At 44.1% G+C, this 15,973-nt stretch overlaps 1 protein-coding gene across 1 annotated transcript in view; it reads right to left on the bottom strand.

Annotated features, from left to right (window-relative positions):
- USP49 (ubiquitin specific peptidase 49) overlaps positions 1 to 15,973 on the bottom strand; it is a 227,162-nt gene that overhangs the window by 35,192 nt on the left and 175,997 nt on the right. The window lies entirely within an intron of this gene.

Raw genomic sequence — 15,973 nt, 5'->3', positions numbered from 1 at the left:
GGATCATGCTTACAAGATAAGGGTAATAATATTCATGTTAACTCTCATATTACTTAGTGTAAAAAACGTTTTTTTTCTCTGAGGGTGATAAATCTTTATTTGGGGCCTAGTTTTCCACATGGCTTGTTAGATTACTCCTAGGAGTACTTTTTTAAGGCCCTCTAACATTGAGTGCATGGTGGGAGGGGCCTATTTTCGCGCACTTTATGCGCAGTTGATATCCAGACTGAGACATCCAGCTTCCCTAAAGGAGTCCTCTGGCATCTAGGACCACTATAGAGGGATTTTTCGTGCAAAAATCATGTTTAAGGGCAGGTAGGAGCCACAGCAGAGCTGTGGCAGTGTGTTTGACTGTTTTTTAACGGTTTTACCATTTTTCTAATCTGGTTTGGGGCCTAAGGGGTTAATCATCCATTTGCAAGTGGGTGCAATGCTGCTTTAGTCTCTTATACACACTGTTAAAAATTCGTAGAGTTTACTACTTTTTAACACTGTTTTGCAGTTTATGTGGTAGTTTTTGTTTAATTGCTTTTTCACATTTATTAAAGTGTTTTCCAAGCTTGCTGGTCTCATTACTAGTCTGTTTAAACATGTCTGACATAGAGGAAACTCCTTGTTCATTATGTTTAGAAGCCATTGTGGAACCCCCTCTTAGATTGTGTACCAAATGCACTGACCTTTCTATAAGTTATAAAGACCATATTATGGCTTTTAAAAATTTATCACCAGAGGTTTCTCAGAATGACAAAAGGGAGGTTAAACCACCTAGCTCTCCCAATGTGTCAGAACCTATATCTCCCGCGCAAGTGACGCCAAGTACATCTGGCACGTCCAATGCGTTTACCTTACAAGACATGGCGGCAGTTATAAATCATACCCTCACAGAAGTAATGTCCAAACTGCCAGGGTTACAAGGAAAGTGAGACAGCTCTGGGGCTAGAACAAATACAGAGCTTTCTGACGCTTTAGTAGCTATGTCTGATATACCCTCACAATGTACAGAAGCCGAAGCAGGAGAGCTTCTAACTGTGGGTGACATTTCTGATTCAGGGAAGGCGCTACTTCAGTCTGACTCTGAAATGACAGCATTTAAATTTAAGCTTGAACACCCCCGCGTGTTGCTCAGGGAAGTTTTAGCAACTCTGGATGACTGTGACACCATTGTAGTCCCAGAGAAATTGTGTAAAACGGACAAATACTTTGCAGTGCCTGTTTACACTGATGTTTTTCCAATCCCTAAGAGGTTTTCAGAAATTATTACGAAGGAATGGGATAGACCAGGTGTACCGTTCTCTCCCCCTCCTGCTTTTAAAAAGATGTTTCCCATAGATGCCGCTACACGGGACTCGTGGCAGACGGTCCCTAAGGTGGAGGGAGCAGTCTCTACCCTAGCTAAGCGTACAACTATCCCCGTCGAGGACAGTTGTGCTTTTCTAGATCCAATGGATAAAAAATTAGAGGGTTTCCTTATGAAAATCTTTATACAACAAGGTTTTATTCTCCAGCCTCTTGAATGCATTGCCCCAGTCACTGCTGCAGCGGCTTTCTGGTTCGAGTTTCTTGAAGAGGCTCTACAGGTGGAGACCCCGTTGGATGATATCCTAGACAGGCTTAAAAGGTCTTAAGTTAGCCAATTCATTTATTTCTGACGCCGTTTTTCATTTAACAAAGCTAACGGCTAAGAATTCAGGTTTTGCCATTAAGGCACGTAGGACGCTATAGCTTAAATCCTGGTCAGCTGACGTTACTTCAAAGTCTAAGCTTCTCAACATCCCCTTCAAAGGGCAGACCCTATTCGGGCCTGGATGGAAGGAGATCATTTCTGATATTACTGGAGGAAAAGGCCACGCCCTTCCCCAGGATAGGTCCAACAAATTAAGCCTAATTTTCGTTCCTTTCGAAACTTCAAGAGTGGCGCAGCTTCAACTTCCTCTACTGCAAAACAAGAAGGAAATGTTGCCCAGTCCAAGCCACTCTGGAGACCTAACCAGGCTTGGAACAAGGGAAAGCAGGCCAAAAAACCTGCTGCTGCCTCTAAGACAGCATGAAGGAGTAGCCCCCGATCCGACCAGATCTAGTTGGGGGCAGACTTTCTCTCTTCGCCCAGGCTTGGGCAAGAGACGTCCAGGATCCCTGGGCTCTGGAGATAGTTTCCCAGGGATATCTTCTGGATTTCAAAGCCTCATCTCCAAAGGGGAGATTTCATCTCTCACAATTATCTGCAAACCAGATAAAGAAAGAGGCATTCTTTTGTTGCGTTCAAGACCTACTGGTTATGGGAGTGATCCACCCAGTTCCAAGGGAGGAACAGGGGTAGGGATTCTATTCAAATCTGTTTATAGTTCCCAAAAAAAGGAGGGAACTTTCAGACCAATCTTGGATCTCAAGATCCTAAACAAATTTCTCAGGGTCCCATCCTTCAAGATGGAGACTATTCGAACCATCCTACCTATGATCCAGGAGGGTCAATATATGACTACCGTGGACTTAAAGGATGCTTATCTCCACATTCCGATACACAGAGATCATCATCGGTTTCTCAGGTTTGCCTTCTTAGACAGGCATTACCAGTTTGTGGCTCTTCCCTTCGGGATAGCCACGGCACCAAGAATCTTTACGAAGGTTCTAGGGTCCCTACTGGCGGTTCTAAGGCCACGAGGCATAGCAGTGGCTCCTTACCTAGACGACATTCTGATACAGGCGTCGAATTTTCAAATCGCCAAGTCCCATACGGACATTGTTCTGGCATTCCTGAGGTCTCACGGGTGGAAGGTGAACGAAGGAAAGTGTTCTCTCTCCCCTCTCACAAGAGTTTCCTTCCTAGGAACTCTGATAGATTCAGTAGAAATGAAGATTTTTCTGACAAAGGTCAGGTTGTCAAAGCTTCTAACTTCCTGCCGTGCTCTTTATTCAACTTCTCAGCCGTCAGTGGCTCAGTGTATGGAAGTAATCGGCTTAATGGTAGTGGCAATGGCCATAGTTCCGTTTGCCCGCATACATCTCAGACCACTGCAACTTTGCATGCTCAATCAGTGGAATGGGGATTACACAGATTTGTCCCCTCTGCTAAATCTGGATCAAGAGACCAGGGACTCTCTTCTCTGGTGGCTATCTCAGGTCCATCTGTCCAGGGGAATGAGTTTCCGCAGGCCAGAATGGACTATAGTGACGACAGATGCCAGCCTTCTGGGCTGGGGCGCAGTCTGGAACTCCCTGAAGGCTCAGGGTTCATGGACTCAGGAGGAAGCCCTCCTTCCGATAAACATTCTGGAACTAAGAGCGATATTCAATGCTCTTCAGGCTTGGCCTCAGCTAGCTGCGGTCAGGTTCATCAGATTTCAGTCGGACAACATCACGACTGTAGCCTATATCAACCATCAGGGGAGTACAAGGAGCCGCCTGGCAATGTTGGAGGTTTCAAAGATAATTCTATGGGCAGAGGTTCACTCTTGCCATCTCTCAGCTATCCATATCCCAGGAGTAGAGAACTGGGAGGCGGATTTCCTAAGTCGGCAGACTTTTCATCCGGGGGAGTGGGAGCTCCATCCGGAGGTATTTGCCCAGTTGGTTCAACTTTGGAACTGGATCTCATGGCGTCTCGTCAGAACTCCAAGCTTCCTCGTTACGGGTCCAGGTATCCCAAGGCAGCGCTGATAGATGCTCTAGCAGCGCCCTGGTCCTTCAGCCTGGCTTATGTGTTTCCACCGTTTCCTCTGCTCCCTCGTCTGATTGCCAAGATCAAGCAGGAGAGAGCTTCAGTGATTTTGATAGCTCCTGCGTGGCCACGCAGGACTTGGTATGCAGATCTTGTGGACATGTCATCCTTTCCACCATGGACTCTGCCGCTAAGGCAGGACCTTCTACTTCAAGGTCCTTTCAAACATCCAAATCTAATTTCTCTGCGTCTGACTGCTTGGAGATTGAACGCTTGATTTTATCAAAGCGTGGTTTTTCCTAGTCGGTCATTGATACCTTAATTCAGGCTCGAAAGCCTGTCACCAGGAACATCTATCATAAGATATGGTGTAAATATCTTCATTGGTGTGAATCCAAGGGTTACTCATGGAGTAAAGTCAGGATTCCTAGAATCTTATCCTTTCTCCAATCCCTCTTGTCTGCTAGTTCCTTAAAGGGACAGATTTCTGCTCTGTCTATTCTTTTGCACAAACGTCTGGCTGAGGTTCCAGACATTCAGGCGTTTTGTCAGGCTTTAGTTAGAATCAAGCCTGTGTTTAAACCTGTTGCTCCACCATGGAGTTTAAATTTAGTTCTTAAAGGGGTTCCGTTTGAACCTTTGCATTCCATAGATATTAAACTTTTATCTTGGAAAGTTCTGTTTTTAGTAGCTATCTCCTCGGCTCGAAGAGTTTCGGAGTTATGTGCTTTACAGTGTGATTCCCCTTATCTGATTTTCCATGCAAATAAGGTAGTTTTGCGTACCAAACTTGGGTTTCTTCCTAAGGTAGTATCTAATAAGAATATCAATCAGGAGATTGTTCCTTTATTATGTCCTAATCCTTCCTCAAAGAAGGAACGTCTTTTACACAATCTTGATGTGGTTCGTGCTTTAAAGTTTTATTTACAAGCTACGAAGGATTTTCGTCAAACATCTGCTTTATTTGTTGTCTACTCTGGACAGAGGAGAGGCCAAAAGGCTTCGGCAACTTCTTGTTCTTTTTGGCTGAGAAGCATAATCCGCTTAGCTTATGAGACTCCTGGTCAGCAGCCTCCTGAAAGAATTACAGCTCATTCCACTAGAGCGGTGGCTTCCACATGGGCTTTTAAAAATGAGGCCTCTGTTGAACAGATTTGTAAGGCGGCGACTTTGTCTTCGCTTCATAGGCTATTTTTGGGAGAAAGGTCTTACAGGCAGTGGTGCCTTCCGTTTAAGTTCCTGCCTTGTCCCTCCCTTCATCCGTGTCCTAAAGCTTTGGTATTGGTATCCCACAAGTAATGGATGAACCCGTGGACTGGATACACCTTTACACCTCTTGTGGTGTATCCAGTCCACGGCCCGCCCTGTCATTTTAAGGCAGGTGTTTTTTATTTTTAAACTACAGTCACCACTGCACCCTATAGTTTCTCCTTTTTTCTTGCTTGTCTTTGGTCGAATGACTGTGGGTGGCAGTTAGGGGAGGAGCTATATAGACAGCTCTGCTGTGGGTGTCCTCTTGCAACTTCCTGTTGGGAAGTAGAATATCCCACAAGTAATGGATGAACCCGTGGACTGGATACACCATAAGAGAAATAAATTTATCAGGTAAGCATACATTTTATTTTTTCAAATAAAGATAGCAAGAGAACGAAGAAAAATTGACAATGAGTAAATTAGAAAGTTGCTTAAAATTGCATGCTCTTTCTGAATTACAAAAGAATTTTTTTTTGGGTTCAGTGTCCCTTTAAGTAAAAAAGAATGTTAAAATAACCATATTGTAGCTCCTCCACTTCTACTAAACTCCCTAAATAACACTTGTAAAATATATAGCCGGGCAAAATAAGAGGAACAGGGTGTGACAAGGAAAAATGAATACTATAAAATAAGCTCTACAGTCCAACTATATCCATTTGTCTATGGACTAAATACATCAGTTATGGCTTCTACAGACTTAGGCAATCCTGGATGGACCATCTATCCTCATGCCGACTAATGTACAGTCTTAGACAACAGGAAGTTGTAGCTACGTGATTTCTCCTTGACTTGCCTAATTTATTGACACAATGCTCTTTAGAAAACAGGAAAATATATAATTTCCAATATAGAAATACTTAATTTATTCGTAAAGCGCCTCAAATATAAGTGGGTCGTTTGCAAAGTCTTTTACTACAGGCATGCATTTGCTGGGTAAAGAAAGTGTTGCAACAGGGTTCAGTAAGCTCTCCAGAGGTTTTGGAACTACATTTCCCATGATGCTCAGCTAGATAAAATGCTGGCTGAGCATCATCGGAAATGTAGTTCCAAAACCTCTGGAGAGCAAAGTTTGGACACCCCTGACCTAGAGGAATAATATAGATCACTTCCAGAACAGGGGAATCACCTGGGTAAAAAACACAAGTGGGGGTATGGAAGAAAGGGAGTTAAATTCTTGCCACTTTGTAATATGGAGGCGTTGTGTCATCACTTGCTTACAGATAATTAAAGGGACAGGAAACCTCAAAAAACATAATTTATGCTTACCTGATAAATTTATTTCTCTTGTAGTGTATCCAGTCCACGGATCATCCATTACTTGTGGATATTCTCCTTCCCAACAGGAAGTTGCAAGAGGATCACCCACAGCAGAGCTGCTATATAGCTCCTCCCCTCACTGCCATATCCAGTCATTCGACCGAAACAAGCCGAGAAAGGAGAAACCATAGGGTGCAGTGGTTTAATTAAAAAATTTAGACCTGCCTGAAAAGGACAGGGCGGGCCGTGGACTGGATACACTACAAGAGAAATAAATTTATCAGGTAAGCATAAATTATGTTTTCTCTTGTTAAGTGTATCCAGTCCACGGATCATCCATTACTTGTGGGATACCAATACCAAAGCTAAAGTACACTGATGATGGTAGGGACAAGGCAGGAACTTAAACGGAAGGAACCACTGCCTGTAGAACCTTTCTCCCAAAAACAGCCTCCGAAGAAGCAAAAGTATCAAATTTGTAAAATTTGGAAAAAGTATGAAGCGAAGACCAAGTTGCAGCCTTGCAAATCTGTTCAACAGAGGCCTCATTTTTAAAGGCCCAGGTGGAAGCCACAGCTCTAGTAGAATGAGCTGTAATCCTTTCAGGAGGCTGCTGTCCAGCAGTCTCATAGGCTAAACAGATTATACTCCGAAGCCAAAAAGAGAGGTTGCAGAGGCCTTCTGACCTCTCCTCTGTCCAGAGTAAACAACAAACAGGTTAGATGTTTGGCGAAAATCTTTAGTAGCCTGTAAGTAAAACTTCAAGGCACGGACTACGTCTAGATTATGCAAAAGATGTTCCTTCTTTGAAGAAGGATTAGGACATAATGATGGAACAACAATCTCTTGATTGATATTCTTGTTAGAAACCACCTTAGGTAAAAACCCAGGTTTTGTACGCAGAACAACTTTATCTGAATGAAAGATCAGATAAGGAGCATCACAATGTAAGGCAGATAACTCAGAGACTCTTCGAGCCGAGGAAATAGCCATCAGAAAAAGAACTTTCCATGAAAGAAGTTTGATATCAATAGAATGAAGGGGTTCAAACGGAACCCCTTGAAGAACTTTAAGAACCAAGTTTAAGCTCCATGGAGGAGCAACAGGTTTAAACACAGGCTTAATTCTAACTAAAGCCTGACAAAATGCCTTAACGTCTGGAACTTCTGCCAGACGCTTGTGTAAAAGAATAGACAGAGCAGAAATCTGTCCCTTTAAAGAACTAGCTGATAATCCTTTGTCCAAACCCTCTTGGAGGAAGGACAATATCCTAGGAATCCTAACCCTACTCCATGAGTAATTCTTGGATTCACACCAATGAAGATATTTACGCCATATCTTGTGGTAAATTTTCCTGGTGACAGGCTTTCGTGCCTGTATTAAGGTATCAATTACTGACTCGGAGAAGCCACGCTTTGATAGGATCAAGCGTTCAATCTCCATGCAGTCAGTCTCAGAGAAAGTAGATTCGGATGATTGAAAGGACCTTGTATTAGAAGGTCTTGTCTCAGAGGCAGAGTCCATGGTGGAAAGGATGACATGTCCACTAGGTCTGCATACCAGGTCCTGCGTGGCCACGCAGGCGCTATCAATATCACTGATGATCTTTGCTGTTTGATTTTGGCAATCAGACGAGGGAGCAGAGGAAACGGTGGAAACACATAAGCCAGGTTGAAGAACCAAGGCGCTGCTAGAGCATCTAACAGTGCCGCTTCTGGGTCCCTGGACCTGGATCCGTAAAAAGGAAGCTTAGCGTTCTGGCGAGACGCCATGAGATCCAATTCTGGTTTGCCCCAACGGAGAACCAATTGAGCAAACACCTCCGGATGGAGTTCCCATTCCCCCGGATGAAAAGCCTGACGACTTAGAAAATCCACCTCCCAGTTCTCTACACCTGGGATATGGATTGCTGACAGGTGGCAAGAGTGAGTCTCTGCCCAGCGAATTATTTTGGAGACTTCTGACATCGCTAGGGAACTCCTGGTTCCCCCTTGATGGTTGATGTAAGCCACAGTCGTGATGTTGTCCGACTGAAATCTGATGAACCTCAGTGTTTCTAGCTGAGGCCAAGCCAGAAGAGCATTGAATATTGCTCTTAACTCCAGAATATTTATTGGGAGGAGTTTCTCCTCCTGAGTCCATGAATCCTGAGCCTTCAGGGAGTTCCAGACTGCACCCCAACCTAGAAGGCTGGCATCTGTTGTTACAATTGTCCAATCTGGTCTGCGAAAGGTCATACCCTTGGACAGATGGGCCCGAGATAACCACCAGAGAAGAGAATCTCTGGTTTCCTGATCCAGATTTAGTAGAGGGGACAAATCTGTGTAGTCCCCATTCCACTGACTGAGCATGCATAATTGCAGCGGTCTGAGATGCAGGCGCGCGAATGCCCCTATGTCCATCGCCGCTACCATTAAGCCGATTACTTCCATGCACTGAGCCACCGTGGGGCGCGGAATGGAGTGAAGAACAAGGCAAGCATTTAGAAGTTTTGATAACCTGGACTCCGTCAGGTAAATTTTCATTTCTACAGAATCTATTAGAGTCCCTAGAAAGGAAACCCTTGTGAGAGGAGATAGAGAACTCTTTTCTTCGTTCACTTTCCACCATGCGACCTCAGGAATGCCAGAACTATCTCTGTATGAGATTTGGCAATTTGAAAGCTTGACGCCTGTATCAGGATGTCGTCCAGGTAAGGAGCCACCGCTATGCCTCGCGGCCTTAGGACCGCCAGAAGTGAGCCCAGAACCTTTGTAAAAATTCTTGGGGCTGTAGCCAACCCGAATGGAAGAGCTACAAATTGGTAATGCCTGTCTAGAAAGGCAAACCTCAGGAACTGATGATGATTCTTGTGAATCGGAATGTGAAGGTAGGCATCCTTTAAGTCCACTGTGGTCATGTACTGACCCTCTTGGATCGTGGGTAAAATGGTTCGAATAGTTTCCATCTTGAATAACGAAACTCTGAGGAATTTGTTTAGGATCTTTAAATCCAAAATTGGTCTGAAGGTTCCCTCTTTTTTGGGAACCACAAACAGATTTGAATAAAACCCCTGTCCTTGTTCCGTCCGCGGAACTGGATGGATCACTCCCATTACAAGGAGATCTTGTACGCAGCTTAGGAATGCCTCTTTCTTTATCTGGTTTGCAGATAATCTTGAAAGGTGAAATCTCCCTTGTGGAGGAGAAGCTTTGAAGTCCAGAAGATATCCCTGAGATATGATCTCCAATGCCCAGGGATCCTGAACATCTCTTGCCCACGCCTGGGCGAAGAGAGAAAGTCTGCCCTTACTAGATCCGTTGTCGGATTCTTGTTTTGAAGCAGAGGAAGTTGATGCTGCACCTGCCTTGAAATTTCGAAAGGCACGAAAATTAGACTGTTTGGCCTTTGATTTGGCCCTGTCCTGAGGAAGGGTATGACCCTTACCTCCAGTAATGTCAGCAATAATTTCTTTCAAACCAGGCCTGAATAATGTCTGCCCCTTGAAAGGAATGTTGAGTAATTTAGACTTTGAAGTCACATCAGCTGACCAGGATTTGAGCCATAGCGCCCTACGCGCCTGGATGGCGAATCCGGAATTCTTAGCCGTTAGTTTAGTCAAATGAACAATGGCATCAGAAACAAATGAGTTAGCTAGTTTAAGAGTTGTCAACAATTTCAGTCAATGGAGCTGTATGGATGGCCTCTTCCAGGGCCTCAAACCAGAATGCCGCCGCAGCAGTGACAGGCGCAATGCATGCAAGGGGCTGTAAAATAAAACCTTGTTGAATAAACATTTTCTTAAAGGTAACCCTCTAATTTTTTATCCATTGGATTTGAAAAAGCACAACTGTCCTCAACCGGGATAGTGGTACGCTTTGCTAAAGTAGAAACTGCTCCCTCCACCTTAGGGACAGTCTGCCATAAGTCCCGTGTAGTGGCATCTATTGGAAACATTTTTCTAAATATAGGAGGTGGGGAAAAGGGCACACCGGGCCTATCCCACTCCTTACTAATAATTTCTGTAAGCCTTTTAGGTATTGGAAAAAACATCAGTACTCACCGGCACTGCATAGTATTTATCCAGCCTACACAATTTCTCTGGCACTGCAATTGTGTCACAGTCATTCAGAGCAGCTAATACCTCCCCAAGCAATACATGGAGGTTCTCAAGCTTAAATTTAAAATTAGAAATCTCTGAATCAGGTCTCCCCGATTCAGAGACGTCACCCACAGACTGAAGCTCTCCGTCCTCAGGTTCTGCATATTGTGACGCAGTATCAGACATGGCTCTTACAGCATCTATGCGCTCTGTATCTCGTCTAACCCCAGAGCTATCGCGCTTGCCTCTCAATTCAGGCAATCTGGATAATACCTCTGACAGGGTATTATTCATGATTGCAGCCATGTCCTGCAAAGTAATCGCTATGGGCGTCCCTGATGTAATTGGCGCCATATTAGCGTGCGTCCCTTGAGCGGGAGGTGAAGGGTCCGACATGTGGGGAGAGTTAGTCAGCATAACTTCCCCCTCGACAGACCCCTCTGGTGACAATTCATTTATAGATAAAGACTGATCTTTACTGTTTAAGGTGAAATTAATACATTTAGTACACATTCTCCTATGGGGCTCCACCATGGCTTTTAAACATAATAAACAAGTATCCTCTGTTTCAGACATGTTTGTACAGACTAGCAAGCTTGGAAAACACTTTAAAGCAAGTTAACAAGCAATATAAAAAACGTTACTGTGCCATTAAGAGAAACAAATTTTGACAAAATTTGAAATAACAGTGAAAAAAGGCAGTTAGACTAACAAAATTTTTACAGTGTATGTAACAAGTCAGCAGAGCATTGCACCCACTTGCAAATGGATGATTAACCCCTTAATAACAAAAACAGAATAATAAATGACAAAAACGTTTTTTAAAACAGTCACAACAACTGCCACAGTCTACTGTGATTGTTACCCTCCTCAAACACGACTTTGAAGCCTTTTGAGCCCTTCAGAGATGTCCTGCATCATGCAGAGGGAAGCTGAATGTCTGTCAGTATTTTTATCTACACAGAAAAGCACTAAAAAAGGCCCCTCCCACTCATATTACAACAGTGGAAAGCCTCAGGAAACTGTTTCTAGGCAAAAATCAAGCTAGCCATGTGGAAAAAAACTAGGCCCCAATAAGTTTTGTCACCAAACATATATAAAAACGATTAACATGCCAGCAAACATTTTATATTACACTTTTATAAGAGTATTTATCTCTGTTAATAAGCCTGATACCAGTCGCTATCACTGCATTTTAGGCTTAACTTACATTAATCCGGTATCAGCAGCATTTTTCTATCAAATTCCATCCCTAGAAATATGTTAACTGCACATACCTTATTGCAGGAAAACCTGCACGCCATTCCCCCTCTGAAGTTACCTCACTCCTCAGAATATGTGAGAACGGCAGTGAATCTTAGTTACTTCTGCTAAGATCATAGAAATCACAGGCAGATTCTTCTTCTAATGCTGCCTGAGATGAAACAGTACACTCCGGTAGCATTTAAAAATAAACTTTTGATTGAAGTTAAAAAACTAACTATAATACACCACTCTCCTCTTACTACGTCCATCTTTGTTCCTCTTGCAACTTCCTGTTGGGAAGGAGAATATCCCACAAGTAATGGATGATCCGTGGACTGGATACACTTAACAAGAGAAAATTATTTCAGGAATCGAATAAAACATACAATTTTAAACAACTTTCAATTTTACTTTTATTATCAAATATGCTTCATTCTTGTTATCCTGTTGTCACTACAGCATTGCACAAAAACATAATTTATGCTTACCTGATAAATTTATTTCTCTTGTAGTGTATCCAGTCCACGGATCATCCATTACATGTGGGATATATTCCCTTCCCAACAGGAAGTTGCAAGAGGATCACCCACAGCAGAGCTGCCATATAGCTCCTCCCCTCACATGTCATACCCAGTCATTCGACCGAAACAAAACAAGAAGGGAGAAACCATAGGGTGCAGTGGTGACTGGAGTTTTAATTAAAATTTAGATCTGCCGTAAAAAGACAGGGCGGGCCGTGGACTGGATACACTACAAGAGAAATAAATTTATCAGGTAAGCATAAATTATGTTTTCTCTTGTTAAGTGTATCCAGTCCACGGATCATCCATTACTTGTGGGATACCAATACCAAAGCTAAAGTACACGGATGATGGGAGGGACAAGGCAGGATTAAGCGGAAGGAACCACTGCCTGAAGAACCTTTCTCCCAAAAACAGCCTCCGAAGAAGCAAAAGTGTCAAATTTGTAAAATTTTGAAAAGGTGTGTAGCGAAGACAAAGTCGCAGCCTTGCAAATCTGTTCAATAGAGGCCTCATTCTTAAAGGCCCAGGTGGAAGCCACAGCTCTAGTGGAATGAGCTGTAATTCTTTCAGGGGGCTGCTGTCCAGCAGTCTCATAGGCTAAACGTATTATGCTACGAAGCCAAAAAGGGAGAGAGGTTGCCGAAGCTTTTTGACCTCTCCTCTGTCCCGAGTAAACGACAAACAGGGAAGAAGTTTGACGAAAATCTTTAGTTGCCTGTAAATAGAACTTCAGGGCACGGACTACGTCCAGATTATGCAAAAGTCGTTCCTTCTTTGAAGAAGGATTAGGACATAAAGATGGAACAACAATCTCTTGATATTTCTGTTAGAAACTACCTTAGGTAAAAACCCATTTTTAGTACGCAGAACTACCTTGTCTGAATGGAAAATCAGATAAGGAGAATCACAATGTAAGGCAGATAACTCAGAGACTCTTCGAGCCGAGGAAATAGCCATCAAAAAACAGAACTTTCCAAGATAAAAGCTTAATATCAATGGAATGAAGGGGTTCAAACGGAACACCTTGAAGAACTTTAAGAACCAAGTTTAAGCTCCACGGAGGAGCAACAGTCCTAAACACAGGCTTAATCTTGGCCAAAGCCTGACAAAAAGCCTGGACGTCTGGAACTTCTGCCAGACGCTAGTGCAAAAGAATAAACAGAGCAGAAATCTGTCCCTTTAACCAACTAGCAGATAAGCCCTTTTCCAAACCCTCTTGTAGAAAGGACAATATCCTAGGAATCCTAACCTTACTCCATGAGTAACTCTTGGATTCGCACCAATATAAATATTTACGCCATATCTTATGGTAGATCTTTCTGGTAACAGGCTTCCGTGCCTGTATTAAGGTATCAATAACTGACTCTGAGAAGCCACGCTTTGATAGGATCAAGCGTTCAATCTCCACGCAGTCAGCCTCAGAGAAATTAGATTTGGATGGTTGAAAGGACCTTGTATTAGAAGGTCCTGCCTCAGAGGCAGAGACCATGGTGGACAGGACGACATGTCTACTAGGTCTGCATACCAGGTCCTGCGTGGCCATGCAGGCGCTATCAGAATCACCGATGCTCTCTCCTGTTTGATCTTGGCAATCAGTCGAGGCAGCAGTGGAAACGGTGGAAACACATAAGCCATGTTGAAACCCCAAGGGGCTGCTAGAGCATCTATCAGCGCCGCTCCCGGGTCCCGTAACGGGTCCCGTAACGAGGAAGCTTGGCGTTCTGGCGAGACGCCATGAGATCCAGTTCTGGTTTGCCCCAACGATGAACCAGCTGAACGAACACCTCCGGATGAAGTTCCCACTCCCCCGGATGAAAAGTCTGGCGACTTAGAAAGTCCGCCTCCCAGTTCTCCACGCCTGGGATGTAAATCGCTGACAGGTGGCAAGAGTGAGACTCTGCCCAGCGAATTATCTTTGAGACTTCTAACATCGCTAGGGAACTCCTGGTTCCCCCTTGATGGTTGATGTAAGCCACAGTCGTGATGTTGTCCGACTGAAATCTGATGAACCTCAGTGTTGCTAACTGAGGCCAAGCTAGAAGAGCATTGAATATTGCTCTTAACTCCAGAATATTTATTGGGAGGAGTTTCTCCTCCTGAGTCCACGATCCCTGAGCCTTCAGGGAGTTCCAGACTGAGCCCCAACCTAGAAGGCTGGCATCTATTGTTACAATCGTCCAATCTGGCCTGCGAAAGGTCATGCCCTTGGACAGATGGACCCAAGAAAGCCACCAGAGAAGAGAATCTCTGGTCTCTCGATCCAGATTTAGTAGAGGAGACAAATCTGAGTAATCCCCATTCCACTGACTTAGCATGCATAATTGCAGCGGTCTGAGATGCAGGCGCGCAAATGGCACTATGTCCATTGCCGCTACCATTAAGCCGATTACTTCCATGCACTGAGCCACAGACGGGCGTGGAATGGAATGAAGGACACGGCAAGCATTTAGAAGTTTTGATAACCTGAACTCCGTCAGGTAAATTTTCATCTCTACAGAATCTATAAGAGTCCCTAGGAAGGAGACTCTTGTGAGTGGTGATAGAGAACTCTTTTCCACGTTCACTTTCCACCCATGCAACCTCAGAAATGCCAGGACTATCTCTGTATGAGACTTGGCAATTTGAAAGCTTGACGCCTGTATCAGGATGTCGTCTAGATATGGAGCCACCGCTATGCCTCGCGGTCTTAAAACTGCCAGAAGTGAGCCCAGAACCTTTGTAAAGATTCTCGGGGCCGTGACCCTCTTGGATCATGGGTAGGATGGTTCGAATAGTTTCCATTTTGAATGATGGAACTCTTAAGAATTTGTTTAAGATCTTTAGGTCCAAGATTGGTCTGAAGGTTCCCTCTTTCTTGGAAACCACAAACAGATTTGAGTAAAATCCCTGCCCTTGTTCCGTCCGCGGAACCGGGTGGATCACCCCCATTACTAGGAGGTCCTGAACACAGCGTAGGAATGCCTCTTTCTTTATTTGGTTTTCTGATAACCTTGATAGATGGAATCTCCCTCGAGGAGGAGAAGCTTTGAAGTCCAGAAGATATCCCTGAGATATGATCTCCAACGCCCAGGGATCCTGGACATCTCTTGCCCACGCCTGGGCGAAGAGAGAAAGTCTGCCCCCCACTAGATCCGTTTCCGGATAGGGGGACGTTCCTTCATGCTATCTTAGGGGCAGAAGTAGGTTTTCTGGCCTGCTTGCCCTTGTTCCAGGACTGGTTAGTTTTCCAGGCCTGTCTGTAATGAGCAACAGTTCCTTCCTGTTTTGGAACGGAGGAAGTTGATGCTGCTCCTGCCTTGAAATTTCAAAAGGCACGAAAATTCGACTGTTTGGCCTTTGATTTGGCCCTGTCCTGAGCAAGGGTATGACCCTTACCTCCAGTAATGTCAGCAATAATTTCTTTCAAGCCGGGCCCGAATAAGGTCTGCTCCTTGAAAGGAATATTAAGTAATTTAGATTTAGAAGTCACGTCAGCTGACCAGGATTTAAGCCATAACTCTCTGCGCGCCTGGATGGCGAATCCGGAGTTCTTAGCCGTTAGTTTAGTTAAATGTACAATGGCATCAGAAACAAATGCATTAGCTAGCTTAAGAGCTTTAAGCTTGTCCATAATTTCATCCAATGGAGCTGTGTGAATGGCCTCTTCTAGAGACTCAAACCAGAATGCCGCAGCAGCAGTGACAGGCGCAATGCATGCAAGGGGCTGTAAGATAAAACCTTGTTGAACAAACATTTTCTTAAGGTAACCTTCTAATTTTTTATCCATTGGATCCGAAAAAGCACAACTATCCTCCACCGGGATAGTGGTACGCTTAGCTAAAGTAGAAACTGCTCCCTCCACCTTAGGGACCGTCTGCCATAAGTCCCGTGTAGTGGCGTCTATTGGAAACATTTTCCTAAATATAGGAGGTGGGGAAAAGGGCACACCGGGTCTATCCCACTCCTTGCTAATAATTT

The sequence above is a fragment of the Bombina bombina genome, chromosome 3, assembly GCF_027579735.1.
Source record: "Bombina bombina isolate aBomBom1 chromosome 3, aBomBom1.pri, whole genome shotgun sequence".
Lineage (NCBI taxonomy): Eukaryota > Metazoa > Chordata > Amphibia > Anura > Bombinatoridae > Bombina > Bombina bombina.
This window is presented reverse-complemented; position numbering and strand designations above follow the sequence as displayed.